Genomic DNA, 21,983 nt, shown 5'->3' on the forward strand with positions numbered 1-21,983 from the left:
TGCAATAACAGAACTCGATTCATCAAAACACAACCTGAAGCCCAACGGCACCCCAGTGTTAAAAACTCTACGACATCTTTTTTTCTAAAATGGCAGAAGCAGCTCTTTCATAATTTCATGCAGTTGCGTTGATAGTTTCTGAACACTTCTCTGTTTGCCACTTATATCTAGTACTGAGGAGTTATTTAGCTGACTTGTTTTCTGGATACTGTTCTACTCATAGTCTTAACCCAGCCATTTTTATAATTTAATTCATGTGTGTATAAAATCAAATACCAATTTTGCAACACGTCTATAAAGAATGAATTCCTACAATAGCTACTGAACTCAGTCTTAGACCTATTAAGCATCTATAGCCACAAAAGGCTTTTGTAACTTACAGTGAATTTTCTCAGTGAATGAGAAGTCGCCAGCGTGTGAGCCTGTAACCTCTTATATGTGAATATGCGCGTACACAACATAAGAGCACAGGCACAGGCACACGCACCTCACGTGTGAGCACGCACAGCGCTCGTCCCTGAGAGTAAGGCCCCAAAAGCAAGGATACTTTACTAACCTGCAGTGGTCTCTGTTTATCACTGCCCTTAGGAGATTTCAGTCCACTTGTCTGTTGCTGTAAAAGCAGCTGCCTTGCTGCCTGGAGTGCCTAAAAGTAAAAAAAAAAAAGTAAATAATTTCTACCGGTTCCTAGAAAGAGATGAGTTACTCATTGCTAATGTTAGGTAAAAGTCCAACCGAACAAATGCAATCCCCTCCTATTCGATTTGTATTTGCTAGACAGCAGTTTGTTTTTTACTTGAAACATAAAGAAAATAATCTGAAAGTACATATATAGGACTTCACTAGAATTTATGGATGTACATGAAATCCTGCAGGAAATAAAGTTAATTTGTTTAAAGTGCTTGAAGAGGAAAAATCATAAACTGCATCAATAGCCTCATTTCCACAAGGAACTTGTCTTTGAGTGTTCAACTAAAATGCCCACTCCCTTGCAAATTATCATTCAATTTGCATTTTCATATTAGAATTTTGAAGCAAAAGCAAGTAGACTTCAAGTGTTACCGGAAGCTGTAATTAAATTTGACAAATCAACATCAGATTATCTTGAAAGTGAATTAATAAGGATATTCATTGAAGATTAAAAACACTTTTTGTACTTACAATTCAAGGAGAAACCTCTCCTTTGACAAAATAAAGTGCAGTTTTAATGCCAAATAAAAATGAGTGGTTTTCATCAGCATTCTTTGGAAAATCAGAGAACAAAGAAATTACTACTCAACCAACCAGATCAGGCTCTGGGATGACAGTATCCCAATCAAAATAGAAAATGTTTTCATTTATTTTATGTTTTCATTCCAACTCAGCAAAATACAGTTAAACATATGAAATGTAAACAAGCAAGCCACTTACCCAAGGAAGGCTAATCTGAATTTTTTTTCCCTATAAAATTATTTTTAAAATGCCAAGTGTTATAAAGCGGTATTTTTTAAGGGAAAAAAAAAAAAAAAAAGATTCAAAACATTTCCACTGAAACTACCTGGAGAACTCTTTTTTCCCCACCCCCACCTTAAAAAACCAGTTCAGTAAATAGCAGTTACAGCTTTAAAATAGATCACACTATTATCTGCATTATTAAAACATACCGTAGCTGGAATATAGTGCAATAAATGCCATTTGATCAATGTTCCCTAAAATAATAAAGATTCTCAACTGATAAAGAAAGGTACAATTTTGATTAGACTCAAATGAGCTGGTTTTTAAGATAGTTTCTAGTATCCATGACAACAGTTGCTTTGACAAGATGTGCATATGGCATTACACTGCCAGCTGGTGTGAACAATGTTTGAACTACTGCATTGAGATGCTGAGCAAACAGAAAAAGTTGCCACGTCTTAACCCTCAGGGAAGGCAGTCATCCCCTGATCAATTATGAAAAGACAGAGAGAGGGCTGCTACAGTCTGGCTCCAAGCAAGTTTTCTGAGAAGGCAGGCAGACATAGAAAACCAAAGTAAACAAACTGAATGCACTAGCACCATCTCCTAACAACATTGATTCGTCTCCCCATAGAAGGCTCTGGTACAAAGTTTGCAGAGCAGACTTTTAACATTTGGAGACATTCCCACAACAATCCCCGTATTGTTTCATCAAATTCTCAAGTAATTACAGGTCAGCTTTACAAAGACTATACATTCCTCTGAACCTAAGCAACCAGACGCACAGAACTAGCTTCTCTCTGCCAAAAATAAATAAAAGTTAACATATTTCAAAGTGCACTTGAAATATTTTGTTACCAAGGAACCACTGGATGCCCTGTTTCCTATGTGAATAGCATAATCTCTTCTGCACACTCAGTTCTTGAGCAGATCCTAAAGGACAATCCTGCTCTGTCTGAGATCAGAGACAAATATATCTGTTGATTTCAGGGGCACCAGGATTTGGTCCCAACATCTTGCAGTGGTTTAAGCACAAAACACGGATTAAATGTGTGAACAGAAGATCTATGGTGAATTTTTAAGCCTTCCCAATCTTTAGAGCCCTCCGAAAGGGAAACTTGAATGGAAGCAAGAGAACCATTGCGCTCCTGAATTCATGGGAGACTTTACAGGAAAACCAACCTCACCACTCGAAGTGATATTGCTACAAGAACCAGAGAAGAGATCTGGAGTTACAGAAAACAGGAAAAACCATACAGATAATTATTTTTTATTTGTGGCGGTTGCAGAAAATTCATTACATGGCCTTTATCTGGAAAAGGAACTGTAATGATATAATACTGATGTATACTTGCAAATAACTGGAACGTTCTGCAAGTTTTTTTAGCATCCTGATCTTCCTTAGTGGAAAAAGTCATCTCGTGACAATACAATAAAACAAGCAAGCACGCATCTGGTAAAGCTGTACATTTACAGTACTTGAAAATTAGAGAATTATAGTATGTTGCAGCTTAGATTTAAGCTAGACAGCATCATCTCAAATTGTGGCTAGCGTACTCCTGTGGAAGCAGCCTAAGAAAGGATGACTTCCCACCGCTAACTACAAAAAGAGTCCCACTTTATGAAAAAGCAAGGCAGCACAACAGGATATGTTTGCATAAAAGGCTCTACTACTTAAACTATTTTGATTCATATGTGCTGGTTGGGATATCTTTAAAGGCGTAAAGGCTTATCTTTTGATACAGAATGTCTTATAAATGATGACTACCTGAATACTTCAGTGATCTTATTGTGGCAGTTTAGATTATTGTAAACACAGGAGATAGAAGAAGAACAGAAAACAATTTCAAGAGATCAGAGATGATTTAAAACTCATAAGGAGAAATCACTGTCAGCCTTTGTTCTTACAGCAGTTGTCATACGGTACTTTTTCCTCCCTGTGTGCTGCTTAACTTTAGATTGTGCTGCTCAGTAAACAACCTCCCAGAAACACACTGTTAATTTCAAAGGATTATTACTGACATTATTCATAAGCGAAGATTATGAGACTGTAAAACATTCAGTTCTACCAATTCATTTGTTGCTATTAAATCTTGCAAAACAAATTGACAACTTGAAAGTGTCTTTCAAAATTCATAGTTTAACTTGTACCGTTCAAGTAAACACCCCTCCCACCCATCATTTATACATTTCTGTGAACTACACTGATAATAACTTATTGTCTAAAACCAGTTCAATGAAGACAAACTAACAGACATTTATAAATCTGGCAGATCAAAATTATGTTGAGTCCTACCTCGAGTTAACAGCAGCAAGAACGGACTCTAAGGCAGTCAAAATCGTATCCAGTTTCCAGTAACATTTGTTTCAAATTTAGTAGGCACTTTTCCTTAATTAAGTTATCTAAATTAGTAAAACTATACAAAAAAGTCAATGTAGACAAAAGCAATAAAAAGAACTGAGGATTAGAAATTATTTTAATAATGCAAATGAAAATCATTATAATGCTTTAAGTAATGGCTGTATAAGCAGGAAATTTGGGCATATGGTTTCCAGAACTCACTGTGTCTTCTAGTAAAATATTTATTGGGAACACTACTTCTTAATATTTACTGTGCAGCTTTGGCATAGCTAAAACGTAAGCAGAACAAAAATGAAATTAATTGCATATAACTCACCCTATTAAAGTTGATAAATTGCGGTAGATTTTGCAATTTGTTGGCGATAACACTATGAGATACAACTTGCTTTTATTTTGTATTCCAAAACACTTGTATTTAATTTAAGCATGCCTTAAAATAATTTCTGAAGTTTTATCATTTTAATAAAGTGAAAGATGACACTAAAAGATGGTAAACTTATTACTTTGGTTTTTAAAAAGTAAATAAATGTGCATTTTTAGGAAGCAGATGTCACTCCTATCTTTCCTTTAAAAACAGGAATGTTTAACCTATCAGCCTGTTGCATTTGAGACGTTAAAATGAAAAATGACATCTACGCCCATTAATATCGTCAATGTATAAACAGCACAGCGTGACACATTCTTGAGAGCTGAAGGCTACAAAATCTCTCTGAAACATAAATAACAAAGCACTCAGAAGCATATTTGATGTTGATATTCATCTCTGAGAAAAACACTGCTGCCTGGGCTTCTTATGAAAATAGATGCAGCCCAAATGGATCTCCTGTAATTGGTTTCAGATAGCGAGGTCAAAAGAAATATGATACAAGAAACTATTATGTGGAACAGGCGAAACAAGAATGTTTATACAGGCACTCCCTATTTATACTGACAAGAGGTGTATACTTTGCAGATAACCAGAACTAAAAAACTTGCCAGAAGACAACCAGATTCTTTCCTTTTTTTAAGTCCAAATCCCTATTTTATTTTTTTTTCAAATTACTGCATACTCTAACATTCATGCTGAACGTAAAATAAGTTTCTGAACATAAAATAAGTTTCCAAATGGCTGAATATGTCAAACAAGAGTCGTCTCACTGGTAGCACTATGCAACCGAAACGTATCAACATGCTAAGCTGGATTTAAGGCCAAAGACTGCTCTGCACTGGTTGAATAACAAGTTAACCAAATGATTATATAGCTACATTTATCACAAAAACCACTTCAGGAGAACCTTTGCCCCTTTATACCCTGCCGCGCGCCCATTCTCCAGCTGGCTCTGAACAAGAAGCCCAGAATTACCCATAGTTGTATGAGATGCTCGGAAGATGGTGACAGAAAGCCAACGCTGTTCAATGTGCCCTAACGGCACTCAAACAATACTGCTAAACCTTTGTCTCTCGCTGGCTGTATTTTGCCAGAAAGTTCTCTAATGAATATCACATCCAGTCAGCACGGCAGCTTATAATCTTTCCAAACAGAGTAGCAAAGCATTTAGCACTATTCAAAGAATCTTGAATTTAAGATGTTCCAACTCCTTTCCAACAGCAGTCTCTCCAGGAGACTTGACAGAAAAAGCAAGCTCTCATGCACCGCGAGACAAAGTCATTTTCCTTAGTGAACGACACTCTTTTTCTGTAAGCTACTCAAGATAAAACCTGTCCTGTTGGCTGAGAACAAATGTGTCACACTGGTGAGCCTATGAAGTCAAGGCAATCACGTACGTAACTAAAATCCAAGCCACATAACCAGTCTAATTTCACCTAGGAGTGGTAGACTGAACAATTATGACAGCATTTTCCTACAGAAGTAGCAACAAAGCACCAGATAGCTAAGGCTGTTTGGCACCTGCCTCAAGGAATACATTATCTAAGAAATCTAGATGGTCACCAAGAAGGATTTCACTCAATTAACCCAACATCAAAGTATGCAAATACTTAAAAAAAGATTTGTCTATCTTCTGTATCTAGATCAGCAGCTGCAGACAGTCCCGATGTGCAAGACACCCAATTTCAGCAGCTAAACTACAGGGTGCCCTGCAGCCTTGCCTAGTAGTGGAACACAAACCTGCAAGAGACCAAAATGTTTGAAACTAAATTATGTTCAAGAAGAAGAGGCAATAGCCTTGGGCATTGTACGACCATCCCAAGTACTCCTACCACCTTCTGCTGCTTCTTCAACTGTTCGCCAGAAAGTGGTGGTGGCCACTGAGTGCTGTACCCAACCCTACGGGGTGTGATTAAGCGAACACTGAGTATGCTTGAAAACACCGACTGTATTGACGCTACAGGAATTTGTGCGAATGAATGGACCCCCAGGCTGCTCAGCTGTTCCAAGGCTGGGGAAATCCTGTGTTTGTCCAGGACAACAACTCTTTGTGCCTGAGGAATTTCAGGATAAAAAGGCAGGGCACTTGGAGGGTTAGTGGCAACTGGGGAAAGCTGTTGCGGATCACATTTTAACGTAGGTACTTATATTCCTTGTGTGCCTCATCTTAGAAATGTAAGAATTTCACTGGATCTGGCCCTCATTTCCTTGGACTAAAAGCACTTTGTTGTTTTTTGTTTGGTTGCTTGCTTTGGTTGGGTTATTTTGGTTGTTTTGTTTTCTTAGGATGATACTGTCAGTTTCAGCACACTGAGGCTCTGATTTTGATTTAGATTTGTGGTCTTCCCTGCAACACAAACAACACTAGAAGAAGAGACCCTCCATCTACCTGAGCTTCTGTTCTGTCCTGATGTTATCCAGGATTAATTTGCAAGTGAAGAGAAAAAGTAACAGTAATAAACTGATGAATGCAACATGAAGTCTCATAATGCTGTTTAATAAAAGGAAATTAATCACATAATTGTCATAAACCTATTTTCAAACAGCAATCTATCAGAGAGAAATTATGCATCTGTAGTTATTGACCTTTCATTTTACCATGACTGATTCATAATTAGACTAGTTTTGTGAAAACTAATAGTTAATTACCAGATTTTTTTCACTCTAATTGTTTTGGCAATTTTTTTTTGTTTAGTGTCTTACTTTTTCCCCATGTGAAAGATGCTAAACAAATACAGGGCACTAATAACTTAGCAGATAACATATTTCATTTTATCAAGCAAATTTAGCTTCTCTCTATATAACCCAATTTAACGGATACTAAACACTGTTTCAAAAACAACTCTTTCATTTTTCCTGCCCATTATTTGGCTGACCGAGAACTAGAAACAAAACACCCGCTTGCTTCGATTCCTGGTGGCATTAGCAGGGTTCTTCCCTGTAGACATCAATCAGCATTGGTGTTTAGGGCTACACGTCAGACCACACAGAACATGGTCCATGACAGCAAATCCAAATGCCGTCTCCAAAGCTCGGACCACCTGAAGAATGCAAATGTCAAGGGTTAGGAGAGATGGGGGCCCACAGCACCAAAGTTGTGCTCCAACCTCACAGTCTCCTTTCTTTCATCCCACATGTTTGAACTTAACTTTCCTTTGGTAAGCACAGGAGCAGGCAATCTACCCTACTTCATTCCTACTACTTACATTATGCAGTGACTAACTGAATTAATTAAATTAACACAAAAATGGTGTACGCATCAACTACTAGCACCACAAGCTCACAGATGTCCTGCCATCGCTATTTTCTCCCATGTGGCATTACTTCTAGAAAACTGGGATGTGTAATAGCTAAACAGAAGAGCTGATTTTTTAGTTCTACATGAATGCAACGTGGCAATGGTGGCATGAACAAGTCGTCCACAGGAAAATTGGTATGAACTGTTTCACATGAAAATCATCTAGCAGACATGTAAAAAGCTATTTAAGTGTGAAGGACAAAGAAGAACAATGACTCCAGCTATCCCATGTGTTAATCCAGAAATAAAAAAGATCCTTAAAATTATTATCTGTTTATATATTATTATGTATACATTGTACAAATGTGTATGTAACCTTGATTTGAAAGAAGCTGGTTAAAAAAAGACCTTCTTTTAAGTCTGTCCATTGTAGACATTCACTTACTGGCTGTGAAACCCACTTTCAATTAAAGCAGTCTGAAACAAAGTAGTGTTGGCTTAGGTGGAATAATAGATGGTTTGATAATATATAAATAGGAAAGGAACTGATGCAAATGAAAGCAAGAGTGGTTCCATTTGTACTAAAATCAAAATGCAGAGCAAATGTGGGAGGAGAAAGAAACATACTATCAAGGGAAGCATTGTAACATTAGGCTGTTAGAAGGCAGCAGTTTTAACTGATAGAAATCTGAAAGGGAAATTTAGAAATTAAAGACAATGAAATCAGCACGGAGATTATTAAGCAAATGATTAACAAAAACCATAATCAAGATATAAACTAAAACAAAAGGTGAGGCAGATATAAAACAAAAGGAAACACATACTCAAATGTTTTGTTTTGGCCAACAGCAAGATTCTGAGAACAGAACCTTAGAGAGGGCAAGTCTGAGGATTGATTAGTTTTAAGTAGTATGGAGAGGTAAAATTACATGTGAAGAAAATGCCAAAAGAATATTTACCCTGGAATAGCCTTAGCAATTTACAAGGCAGAAATAAATACTTCTATCTTCTCAACTTATTTTCAATTAAATAACATTCTGCACTGTGACTGGCAAAGGAGTGCTGACGCAAAGCATCATAAGCACAGATTCCTCAGCCCGATACCCTGTGAGATAGAAACCAAAGCCATCCATAAAAAAGTATGGATCTACATGGTACCAAAGTAATTACAAATAAAGTTACAGTAATTATACAAATCAAACTCTCTCAGCCAACCAAAATGGGAGGAATTACATATTTATTGAAGAGTTACTGATTGAAAGGGCTTCGGTTATTTGAACGCTAACTGATTTGATTTACCACTGCCCTTATAAATCCCTACCCAGAGTCATGAGTGACATTGCAACTACAAAAGGAAATATTACCAAGATGGTCATATCAGGCTTTTGCTGTATGGGAGGAAGGCACAGCAACCATTACTGGAATATCCAATTGATAATCAGTAGAGAAGAACGAAGTTCATGTCTGAGTTTCACATTAGATATTAGAAACTTTTCAAAGTTTCTTTGAAAATATTTTTAACAGGTCTATTTATTGAAGTTCTGGTTTTACAAGGGCATAATTTAAAGAAATCTCAAATTTAAAATACACATCTATGATGAAAAAGATGTATTAAAGACATAAGTCAATACAGTCATGTTAGTATGATAAAAGCAAACTGGGACATGTAAATAGAAGTGTCATATACAAAACTGGTATTTTTTCCACCTTTTTCCACTTTCTAAAGACACAGCTAGAGAAATGTACCCAGTTTGGGGCACAATGTTTCAAAGAGGTGGACCATCTGACCAGTGACCAGAGAAGAGCACTAAGAATGATCTCAATGAGAAAATCCAGCCTATGGGATAGCAAGTGCCTGATCATAAAAACAGAAAAAAAAAAAACCCACCACCCAACCCTAAAGCAACAGCAGTCTTCAGCAAGTTTCTGCACAGAAAGAACTAATTGTACTCTATGGGTCAGACAAGCAAGAATGGCCTTAAACTGAAACCAGGGAGATTTAATTAAATTTAAGAAGAAACTTTCCAATGGTAGGGATAGTGGAGGAGTATAATGTGTAGAGACTGCAAAATCCTCGTCACTGGACCTGTTTCAGAAGCAACTTCAGGAACAGTTAAAAGCAGTAATTCTGCTCTGGGACACGGAAGATCTTTACAAGCGTCTTCCAGCCCTATTTTATTCGATTGTATGGTTTCTGTGAAAGCATGCCAAGTTCGGATTACTGTGATGTCTCACACCTTGCTACATTTCAAATAACACCATGTTCTCATAAACTGAGTACCATGAAGCTTCTGCATGGTTTGTTTCTATGGTGAGTTAACAGAAGAGGATCAGTAAGAGCTGTGCATACAGACTTGCTCTTTGGAATTTTCCGACCTTACATGACCATGTTGGTGTTTACGAGACTATCCTTGAAATTTTGGACTGAACAGAGAAATAGTTTATACAGAACAGGAGATGGCTTAGAATTAAGTGCTCTGTGCCCTAATTGCAGTCAGAGCCATCTGGGTAAGATTCTTGTGTCCTCACCACCAAGTATGGGCACAATAGTACCAGGAAATAAGATTTTCTTGATACTACAACTCTTAGTATAAACAATACAAGCCTTGCTGAAATGGAGAGAGCTAGGAAGAGGAGAGAAAACCAAGCGAAGAACAAGGGTCAGCAGCTCGACTTGATCAACTTAAGTCACGTCTCCACAAAAATAAAAGGCAAAAGCAAATTAACTCATTATTATAAGTTATTGTGAGTCTAAATTTAAAGCTACAAACCCAAAACTTACAAAGTATCTTTCATAATCTGGTTTCAATCTTGTTTTAAATAAAATCATTTGATCTAAAGTCACTACCTAGTCTAAGCTACTTCAAAAAATCAGTCCTTACTGCTAAAGCTAAATCAGCTCAACTGAAATCCTACTGAGCCCATTATTGTTTTTCTCATGGGTATTTTTGTAATGCTTTTAAAAACTTTAGTTGGCATAAACAGCTCCAGGTACATATTTAATACAAGAATAATTAGGGGAAGAAACAATAAATACGAACGTAAACAGGAGAGACAATAGTAGCCATTTTATTTATATTTTTTCAAGGTTTTTGATAAACCTTCTTTTGAAGAGAGAATTGCAGTCCTGTCTGGAGTTTAAAAAAAAGCAGTAAAAACAGTGATATGAGAACAAGAAGTAAGTGATGCAAATAAACAGCCCGTTTTCTAGACACTGAAATTATCAATGGTGGCATTCGGCAATAGTTATAAGTGTGCTGGTAACACAAGGTCTGATTCTGAAATGTTGAAATCTGCTACTAACTGTGGACTGTGAGACTCCCGAGAAACTTCTGTACCATGATCACAAATAAATTTATATGTATATATGTGCAAAGTAACACATGCATTCACACACATAAAACTAAATACCTTTCTTCTTGAAGGGAATGCTTATATTCTGTGGAAAACCCAACAAAAGTAGCACTGATTAGCTCTGCATCTCTCTGAAAGAGCTATCTCCACTTGCAGTCTACTCTGGCCTGCCTGAATTACTGTAATTGCAGCTTTCCTCTCGGGCTGCTTATCTACCTTTTAACTCTTTTGGTGCATTTCCTGATGATGTGGGAGGCATGATCCAACATGCAGACCCTCTGTCTCTGAAGAATCCCAACCTTCAGGTTCTTGCTGTAGCTGGCAAATGAGTTGTATGTTTTGAAGGGTAGCCTTAACAGTCCGTGTAGACAGACCTACTGAGAAAAGAATTCTCCACTTTGGGGACTTTTAAGAGTGAAGATTATAAAAAGAGTGAAATGACAAAGAGCTTTAATTTTAAGCTAAAATGCAAGTGAAGACAGACAGGCAAATGTCCTCAGGCTCCTCATCCTAGTTTCAGCCCTTGTGAGGAGATCTGGTAGGGAGTATATTCTTTATGATTAGAAACTTGCAGGGATGAAAAAGAAAAGACCCGAAGCTAGTAAAAATGTTTTGCAGAAGAGGAATAGAGAGACATTTTGCAATTCCCAGGGCGTTTAGGTGCTGGAGAAATGATAGCAGCTCTACAAGGAATTCCCAAGTAGTATACATGAGCAACACAACAGGTTAGGCATTTGAATTAAAAGGTAGATGTTCCAATCACACTTCATCAAGCTCGCTCAGGAAAATATGATTCTTATTATACTGCCTTGGCATCTACAGTAATCTTCCTAAACAGCAAGATAATCAAGGAATTATAATAATAAATATGCTCAGGGGCATTATCATCTTTAGATGCATTTGTAAAAGCAGACACACCCAGTTATGTTGGTGCCAAACATATGTAATACTTCACATCAGTTAAAGTCTCTTCTGGCATCAGATTGTAAACATTTCCTCTGAACCATGTAGCATATATTGCATAATCACTATCACTAGCAGGCACAGAAAAAAAAAGGGAAAAAAAAAAAGCACTGGCAACCTAGGACATGATCAAAATACCTGGAAATGAAGTTTAGATACTTTTTACTCATTTTATCCTTTTAACTACTCTTACTTTACACAAACAAAAACCTGAATTTCAGCTTTTATCAGTCCTCTATTATGTCTTGTCATCAACTTAATATGGTCAACACTTCATTATTACTCTTCCCTTCTAAAGACACTGCACGTATTTCAGATTTCATGGCCTTGAAGTATTTTCCAGTTTCTGCTTTCCACAATACCTAATTTTTTATTTTTTTTTACAGTTTAAACCTCATCAATCTGTAACAATTTCTCTACTTTCCTCTTTGTGACTTCTCTCAAAAATTCTGGATTTCTTCTAGAGATTGCTTTACGTGAGGTGCCAAGCCATCACCACTGCCCGCCCTTCCTTCAAATACCTTTACCTTCATTGTCTCCAAGGCATTTACAAAAAAAAGAGCAGATGAGGGGTTTATTTCCCTCATAACACAATTTGAGATTATTCGTTAAAAATAAAAATATACGTCTGCACTTGTACACTTACATAAGGCATATGTAAAACCTTATCATGTAGATGCTTCCTCCTCCCCTGCTCTGCCTGTGCGGCCTGCACCCACCCAGGAGAGCAGAGCCCGGCGCAGGACGGACCCACTCTCCACCAGCCCTCACAGCATGGAAAAAAGTAATAAAAAAGCCCAATCTCCCACTTAATCTAAAAATCTTTCTTACATCAAAACCAGTACCTATCCACGCAGGAAATTTCCCATGCAGTTTTTCTGCAGTATTTTTACAGTTCATTCTGAAAATGGCAGACTGATAATCAAACTGACATTTTAAATGATTTAAATAAAACCATAGAGGTACCATCAAGGTGTGAGACAGCATTGTGCGGATTAAAGAAACACTACACTCCTGCGGCCTTTTCACGCACATACCTTAATTAGAAAGGTTCCATTTTCTTTCTTGAAAATTAAGCAACAAAAAATATCTAAATAACCTGGATACTTACACTCACCCTCCCAAACCTCAACCTCTTTCTCAATCAAGACTTTCCTGTTATATCCCTCCCGAGCAGTTTTACAACATGACAGAATTTTCTCTGACCAATGACCAGCAGAATTTTCAAACTTGCTGCAACCTTCCACCTTCTACAATCAATTGATAATTAATCTTGTATATGGGTTGCCAACTTTTTCAATAAATAATACATTGTGTCCTCTGCTTTCATGTCAGTATTTTGTGAAATATCTTGTTAACAACGGTTCCTTGTGCCTAGTCCTCACTACTCCCATGTAACCACAGGTTCAGAGATTGAAAAGAGAATCAAGGCTTTTCAAGGGCAGATAAAGGGCTTCCGAAATTTAGTAACTGTATATGCTATAGAGCAGAATCTTTTATGTCTTACAAGTGCACTTCATCTAGGTATGATACTGGCAATATTTTTAGTATACCAAACTATTCACAGCACCACATAATGCAAAACTAATAAACTAAGTTCTGCTTCTAAGTTCATAATCATTTTATGTGCTGCTTTGAACACACAGTCCTCATTTTACAAACATCAGTAGAAAGATGTGGGACTACAAAAAATCAGTAAATACATACAAAGCCCTCTTTTTTTTAACCTTGGGTGTGATGGTCCAGTACTACTTTATTGCTTCTAATATTGCCTTTTATTTTAATTGACTAGGCAGGTGGCAGTGCATTTTATCGTGAACACCCATATATTTTTTCTTCCTAGATCATCACTTCATACAATGACTTGCAAGTATCACACAAACCGTGGATCTATTCCTGGCTACGTATTTTGATACTATAATAGTATTACAATGTATAGTAGATTTTACTTTAGCTGCTATTTTAAAAATTTTATTCCGCCTATTAGCAATGGATTTTTTATTTTGCAGGACAAAATGTGGGTACTTCCAGCTCTGAGACTTGGGAAAAAAAATATGACAGGCATCATAGTATGACAGCATTTTTAGTGGAAAGGCTTCGCCTTTTATAAGAAAGGCTTCTGGATGATGTCTATTAGTCTACTGCAATTCCCAGGGCTCTCCTTGTGCCATAGGACAGTGGACTGAAGAATAAAAATGGGAGAGAAAGTATTTTATGTCAGGACTTTGGGATGGCTTTGAAATACTTTCTGGAGCACAGTTTATGGCATAAGGCTTATGTTGCTACCTGAAGGCAGAGCTGTGGCTGGCAGGTGAAACAATCTTTGATTTTGGATGAATGTCAGAGGTTCTCACCCTCTTCTCCAGCAATCCCTCAGTTCATTAATATCACTAAGTCATGAATGCTACAAGCTACTTTTATGTTTATGGTTACAAAAAATATTACTGAAACGGGTATGATGGCAATATCACTTTTACCAATTCTCTCAGGCTTCACCTCCACTGATAAACTGGAGAATGCCTGGAAATGTGATTTTCCGCACCCGCAAGCCACTTGGCACACTTTTTGACCAGAGCTGACCTGCACTCTCCCAAGCAATGCCCAAGGACAGCTCTGCAGTCAGATTTTTCCAAGGACCGGTCTCAATGGGGAACTGGATGCAGTCTTCCCAATTTTGAGGGCTAAAATGCTTATTAGCTCAGGTGTGTCTCACCCTGTGTCAGCTGCCCAATTTAGCATCCAGTAACCGTATGTTGAATTTACTAGTGCAGATCATGCCCATGTGCTCAAAACAGTTGAGCCGTACATTGCTTTAGAGCCCCTCTCAGCCGAAGTAGCCAGGATGTGATTTTGGGAGAGCTTGGGAGAAATTCAAAAGACCCCAATTTCATAGCTCAACAGGTTGGAAAAACAAATCCTCGTCAGAAACAACAGCAATAAACACTCCTTCCAGAGGGGGTGGAAAAGAAGATTCCTTTCATTCTGAACTGTTGCAGAAGGATCCTCCAAGAACACCCCATAGTGTGTCTGCTGATGCGTTTTAACTATCAGTTTTATATGGACACCTTATGCATCTGGGGTGAGTTTTACTTCTGAAGTCAAAATTCTGACAACAGCCACTGTTTTATGAAAAGCCTTTTTTTTTTTTTTAACAAAGAAGCAGGGGGAAAAAAACAGATTTGACTGCAAAGCATCTGTTTCCAGAGTTCCCGTCAATCAAATCCACAAAAATAGTACCATATTATCGTTTCTGTAAATTCTAATAACGTTGATGGTATTTTTCATCTTCATGTTTAGGCACTTAAGACTGAGAATTCAGAGTTATGTAATTTGACAAAGTCTGCAGAGAAAGTAATTTTCAGAGCTCAAGTTAGTCACCAGCTCCAAGAGTGCTCCAGCTCTCAGTGCTGGCACTTAACAAACTCTGCTACAGGTAAAGAAGCAAGGGGGCTGCTCGGCAAAGTTGGCTGGGACTCTGGCAACCAGATGACAGGGAACATTGCAAAGGCTTTGGGGTATCACCAGGGGCTACAGCTATGTGGGTTTTGCACAGAGACAAATGAAAACAGTGAAAAGGCTCAACTTCAAGAACTAAGGATTTTTTTAAATTTTTTTTATTTTTATTTTTATTTTAAGGGTACTGTGAAAATGAAAAGGCCTAGGAATTTCTTTAAAAATAATTTAACAATCCCTGATATTTTTCTTTATAATTTTCTGCATCAAAAAGATTCTGGCTAGAGGCCTTGTGCCTTTGCAAAGAATAGCTGAATTATTTCTTCATTGCTAAAAAGACTCAGAGAAAAGGTGAATCACAGAAAGACTACATGGACTGTAAATTAAAGACAATTTAAATTTTTTTTTTACAAGTGCAAAGAGAATCACAATTGAATAGTAACAAAACAAAAACAATGGAAGTAATGTTGAAGAGAGATTACACTTCTTCCTGCCTGGAAGGCATTAAAAAAGCCTCGTATAATAATAAGAGTATAACAATCAGGCCAGCACAATATCACTGAGACAACATATTCTAGTGACTGGTGATGATTACGCTACTCAGGAAAATAAATTAATTTTACTTAAGCTGACTTCTGTAATCTTCAAGGCAAGTGTTTCTTCGACTAGTCTGACACAGTTAAAGTAGTATAGATATTCCCGCTATTACAACCAGCACTGGCAGACTCTGTAACTACAAAGGGAGCACTTCTACTGACCTAATAAGCACCATTCCTTGAAATTTGGACACATGGAATGCACTTAAGCTTTTACATCATCTTGCAAGACAAGATATATCATGAGCACCATTTACATTTATTTACATTGGGAATTAATAGTATTCCAAAGTAGACATTTTGCAACAAAGCTAAAGTTCAAAAAAACACTCAGAGCAATGGCTGCGGGAATTTTCACCTCTACCAATCAATATAACTGTTGGAAGAAGCAATTTCTGAAATTTTGCCAAGTGCAAGCAGTATCAACCTGAGCTTTTTTTTTTCCAGAATATGTTTTTTCAGACATCATTTTCTTTACATTTCTGCATTTTTGAGAACCAAAAGCCTCTGTTGCAACTTTTTATTGAGAAATAATGTCTGTTCTAGAAAATATTTTTTAAGTTTTGCAAATATATTTACCCACATTGTTTCTGATGTAACAGAATTCTGGTTTTGTTTTGGTTTGGGTTTTTCGTAGGTGTAACAAGAAGACAAAATAATTACAGCTAAAGCTTCAACAACATAGTTTTATAAAAACTGAAAATTAATGATAAGGAGAAGGGCATTTATACTTGAGAACAAAGAAGGGGATTTAGCAATGTACATTCACACAGTCATAAATTATTGTGTTGTATCTAACCTGTCACAAGCCATATGTATTCATCCACGTTGTAATACAGCTTCAGCAAGTTTCCTGAATTTTTCAGCTAACAGTAAGGTTTTGAGAACAGAGAGAACTTAACATTTCACATGGTGGCCTTTAATGCGTCCTCAACATCACATAATTAGTAGGACCAACGATAGGAAGAGTCCTGTATCTAGTCCTGTATCCAGGCTTGCATTTCTTAAACTGTTTTTCATATAGAGAGGAATAAAAGCTTCTGACAAGCAAAGAAAGGAGGGACAGGTCAAACCTGTGTTAGATTAAATGGTTATACTGTTAAGTTTTACCATATGTTGATTGTCCAAAACATTATAAATATAATTGAGTATAAAATATTTTTTTATTCAGAGAGGTGTTCAACCAGTACAAATTAGCCACAATTAAATCCTGACCTTGCTGATTACTATATGTGTTCAACTGTCAGTCTCTCATGTCTGCTCATGCTGTAGCTCATTTCGAGCAATATCCAACTGTATACAGATTTCAAACAGATTTAAATCACTTCAGTCTACTAAGGAAGGAATGAGAGGCGACACTGAAATTCAAGGCACAGACAAACTGTTCTGCCATGACTTGCAAGACCGGGGTGTGCAGACACAGTTAACCTCAACAGCGCATCTTCCACCAGTGGTTACAATTTTTGTAGGATCCTCAAGTCAGCTATAAATGTTACTGGACAACAACCACACTCCCCCTCTTCTTTTGTCTTTTTTTTTTTTTGTGTGTGTGTGTGTGTGTGTTTAATGTTAATGGAAGATGCCAGATGGATGGTTTTGGAGATTAAAATGCCCTTTTTCTATATGCAGGGGAAGTTCAGCATAGTCAGCTGCAGGAGCAACTAAATCAATGCAGCCTGTTACTGCCTCCTTTCAAGGGGTAGAAAAGTAATTCTATTTCCATGCTCGTTCACTCTTCATTTCTTGTACTGATTATGCCAATTAGATCAGTCCTTTTAGTGATGCGGGCATCTGCCTCCCAGAAATCTTACCCGTCTGTTTATATGCTTGCAGGTACTGACAGCTGTAGAACGAATTTGATATAGATCATTTAACGATCCCCAACAATGAGCGAGGAGATAAGCTACAGACTGAGTGATAAACACTCTGCCGAGTCATTTATACCCCTTCGGCCTTAGTGTGCTCATTTCCTTTACTACGGGATACAGACTGCATGAACTTAAATATACATATACACACAAAAAAATATACATATTCTAGAAATTTCCTTTAAACTGGAAGAAATTTTTGGACCGTCTTTACTGCAGATACATACAACTGTCACAAATGTGGGGACTAAGTAAGATGTTTGATTACATCACACCTGCAAATACAAAATCCAAGTATTTTGCCTTTAAAACTCATTAGTTTAAAATTATTTCTTTTCCCATATAAGGAATGTCCAGTTCATGCATTCTGTTTGGTTCCCTGGTGAACACACAATTTGTTTAAAAATTTGTTTCAAATTTTATATTTTCAAAGTCTAATCAACTTGACCCCTAAAGAACTTCATCTTCATTTTTTTCTCCTCATGTGTCTGCTTACGGTATTCTTCTTCCCTGGGTGAGTCCAAGGTTTTCCTTATATTGACCTAAATGGCAGGCTCATCTTCCCTCATGTTTTCACTTCACTCAAGAACTTAAAATTTTCCCTCAAAACTTTCTCTTTTCAGTTAGCTTCCTAATACAGGCCTTAATCTTTCCTTGTTCCAAGTGTTGTCCCCAGATTTTAAGATTCTTGCTTAAGCTTAAATAAATTAAAAAATTAACAAACAAAAAAGTCTAGAACTAAATGAAATTAACAAGATACGTATGTAAAATAGACAGATTTCATGATGTGTCACTTCTTTTTACTCCTGTTTTTTTACTGTTCTTTTCTCCTGATTTTAATCCCTGTTGAATCTAATTTATATGCTGTGATTGGTATGTTTAAAACAGTCCTATTTCAACCTGAAAGGACTGAAAGATGTTACTGCTTTATAGTGTAACAACAGCATTTATTTTGCTTACAGTAGTTCAGAATATCTATGAAGTTCCAAATGCAGTAACAGCAAAAGTAAATCCTTTTTAATAATGAACTGATTTTAAAATATACCATGTCATTTTACATGTAATATTAGCTGCAGTCAAAGCCACTCTTCCTTGTGAATAGAATATACATGAATAACAGAGTTTTTTTACATGCCACATATAAAGCAGAGTACTGACCTGCATACAAAAACATTTAACATATTAAGGCAAATGAGGCCATTGGGAGGCAGGTTTGCCAAGAAAGAAGAGACCAGACTCTGCATTAACACTTGGGCAAAGTCTGTTAAGCAGAATGCGCTTTTCCTTTGGAGTTGGGCATTGCCTCTCAAGCAGAAGGGAAACGAAGCGGGCGGCAGGGCCGCGATCAGAGCCCCACTGTACCGTGGCGGCCACACTTGTGTGCAACCGACTTTATCAATCAGAAACTTGCCACGTGAAATGTAAGGGTTAAATAAAGAATAGTCGAGAGACTAAAAGGAAACTGTGGTCTGAACAACAGCAGAGAATGCAGAAAAAGAAATGAGATAAAAAAATACTCCTCATTAGTCTTTCGTTTCCTGAAATACTTTTCAGTGTAGTAAAAGTCAAGATAGCTACACACAATGTAGCACTGACTCATGTGCTTTAGCCGGGATATTACAAAAGATCCTGGTACTGAGGAGAAAGGTGCTTACAGTCTTAGTTTGATATTTTATTTTTTTTTAAACAGTACATAAATCCTGTACTTTTCAATTTGCTTGAAAATTTTTTAGAAGAATCCTAAATTGGGCAACACAAAAATCTGTTCACTTCTGAAAATCCTGGCCATCATCTTCAAGACTGGATGCAGTTTGCCCTCTGCGCTTTGAGACTGAGAATTCAAAAATGCAGACCTACACTAGCCAAGCTGCCCCTTTTTATCTGGAGGCTTTGGGTATCCCCCAAGACTTTTATATAAATGTAGTGCACTCTGGTTTACATTAGAAAAGGAAACATTTATCTTATCACATTGATATCGGCTCAGTACAATATTACATTCTGGAATAAGAAAATATTGCAACTTTTCTTGAAAAGGTCAAGAGGTACTGTTTATCTTCGGGGCATAATGAATTACATCGTATTGCCTGCCGAAGAACTCTGAAAGAACAGAACATGTTTTGACGCATAATGCACAACTCAGTGCTCTGAGACAGGAGGTGGAATAATAAACAAAGCTGTAGTGTAATATTTCCAGCTTCAAAATTCTGCAAAAATACAAATCTATGTGAGAAATCTGGTTAGTAGCTAGTGCTTTCGCTATTAAAAAAAAAATACGTGGGACAATTCTAATAAGGGGCGACCTACAAATCTCTTCAACTTCTTAACTGCATCCTAAATTAAAGTTTGCTTATTGTTAAACTTCATAGCTGCTCAGTAAGGTAATGGAAGAGCAAGAAGTTTCTGGTTTGCAGTTTAATAGTCAGAACACATCTTTTTATTTATGAAAATCACATTCCCTGTTATATCTGACTGATTAGTTTATGCTGCAAGGATTGCACTCTCAATTCACTGTTACTGATCGCTAAATACTGCCCACTGTTCTGAAAAGTTTCAAGTTAAGTTTTACAATGACTGATTGGAAAAGAAAAAAAGATTAGATTATAATAACTTAATCTGAAGTCCCAATAATAGAGGCCCATGTCTCTTCATATTTCCTGCATCAAGCCCAGTAACTTGTAAGTGGAAATTTTAGTGGAAAATCTATGATGATACTGACCAAGCAAAAAATGTTTTGCCCACAGGAAACAACGAAAACACAAGCAAATTTTTAATAACCTTATCTTTTAACACAAGTTCATCTATACCCCAAAAAATTGTCTATGAGGAAAATTTAGTAAGAAGTAATATGTGACTTAGTCCTACGTACTTATTTCTGAAAATGAGTGAGAAATGGAACTAACGAGTGAACAAGGGTCTCTGGAAAAAAATGAGCGTGGCAACCCAATGCACTTGAAAAATCTCTAGTGCTCTGGAAACTTCTGCCTGCAATCATAATTTGCCTGGTGTATTATGAAATTAGCAGCACGTCGATGGAGACCAGAGCAGTAATCTAAAAGGAAGACAGGGGTGTCAGCATGCCCCTTTTTTGTGCAGCGCTGGGGTGCTTAGCTACTACCTTCTAGCCAAGATTCCTGCAAGGATCTTTGCCTTACTCTGTTCAGTTCAAATTCAAAACAGTGATCACAGTGCTCAGTTTTTACTTTACCTCTTAATACAGGAAAGGAGAAGTACTCACAGAGCTGGAACTTGTCCCAGATGGCAGGTGAGAGCTAACAGCACCTACTCTTGTAGTCTGCTCACTCCACACAAGAACTCACATTTCAATCTATTCTGCCATGAGATCTTGAAACAGGCAGTGGTCAGAGAGGAGTGTCAGTAGGCAGGGGGTGCTCTAACACATACTACAGATCTTTAACAATGCGGGGAAAAAAAAAAAGTGAAGAGACAAACTTGCAGTCACACCTAGATGAAACATGCAGGACAGACAGGAAGGCCTTTAACATCCATTTAATTCAGTTCAGAAAAGAGGTGAGAAATAGAGAAGAGAAATCTTCCTATTTGTGCGTACTGGGTCAATCAGAAAACAGTGAAGATCAATGTGAACTCTATTACTTGAGGACACTAAGCTTCCATCAGACCAACATACAGAAATGCCACAACAGTGCCAAAAGAACAGCTTCAATGGCAAGATTAGGCAAAATCTCCATATTACAGTAGGTATCTGAAATAAAGTAGCTGAAGAGACTGAGCTTGAATCTTCATTGTCTTGGAGAAAAAATCACAGCTAGATAATTTTCCAAAGAATATGCCAAACAAAAATGTTTGTGGAATAAGTCAGGGCTTCATTTTTAGATAAGAACTCTAATCCCATCATACAAAAAAAAAAGGGAAAAAGAAAAAAAAAAAAAGAAGCTAATTCATTGTAAGAAATACAGCAATATTAACTGGAGTGTAATAATATGGATCTTATGGTTATGGAAGCTGGAGACATGATCAAATTGAATAAATAGACAGGTAATTGGGATGACAGAGTTGTTCAGCAGTCAGTTTGGAAACTTATTTGAGTCTGGCCTGTCATATACAAAAGTTAAGTAACTGTTAAAAGAAAGTAGAGTGAAAATTAAAAGATTCTTTTGTATTCAAAAAATTCTGGACACCAATCTTCATGAATTCTTTTCTTTTCTGGTAGATGCCTTCTTTCCTCTTTTTTTCCCAATGGAACCAAAGAAACTAAAGCATATAAAATTATTTAAAATCTCATCAGAGATATCCAGAAATGTTCTGTGAAAAAGGGAGTGACACATATTTTGGTCAAATTTCAAGACAATGACCACAGCTGCCTCTGTTC

General features: G+C 37.0%; 1 long non-coding RNA gene across 1 annotated transcript in view; it reads right to left on the bottom strand.

The window, feature by feature from the left end:
* Nucleotides 1–554: 554 nt before the first annotated feature.
* Nucleotides 555–21,983, bottom strand: part of LOC104295652 — a 170,035-nt gene continuing 148,606 nt past the window's right edge. Inside the window, exon 3 of the long non-coding RNA XR_717937.1 lies at nt 555–646. This is a non-coding gene — a long non-coding RNA (uncharacterized LOC104295652). The remainder of the gene's footprint in view (nt 647–21,983) is intronic.

The sequence above is a fragment of the Charadrius vociferus genome, unplaced genomic scaffold, assembly GCF_000708025.1.
Source record: "Charadrius vociferus isolate BGI_N301 unplaced genomic scaffold, ASM70802v2 scaffold122, whole genome shotgun sequence".
NCBI lineage: Eukaryota > Metazoa > Chordata > Aves > Charadriiformes > Charadriidae > Charadrius > Charadrius vociferus.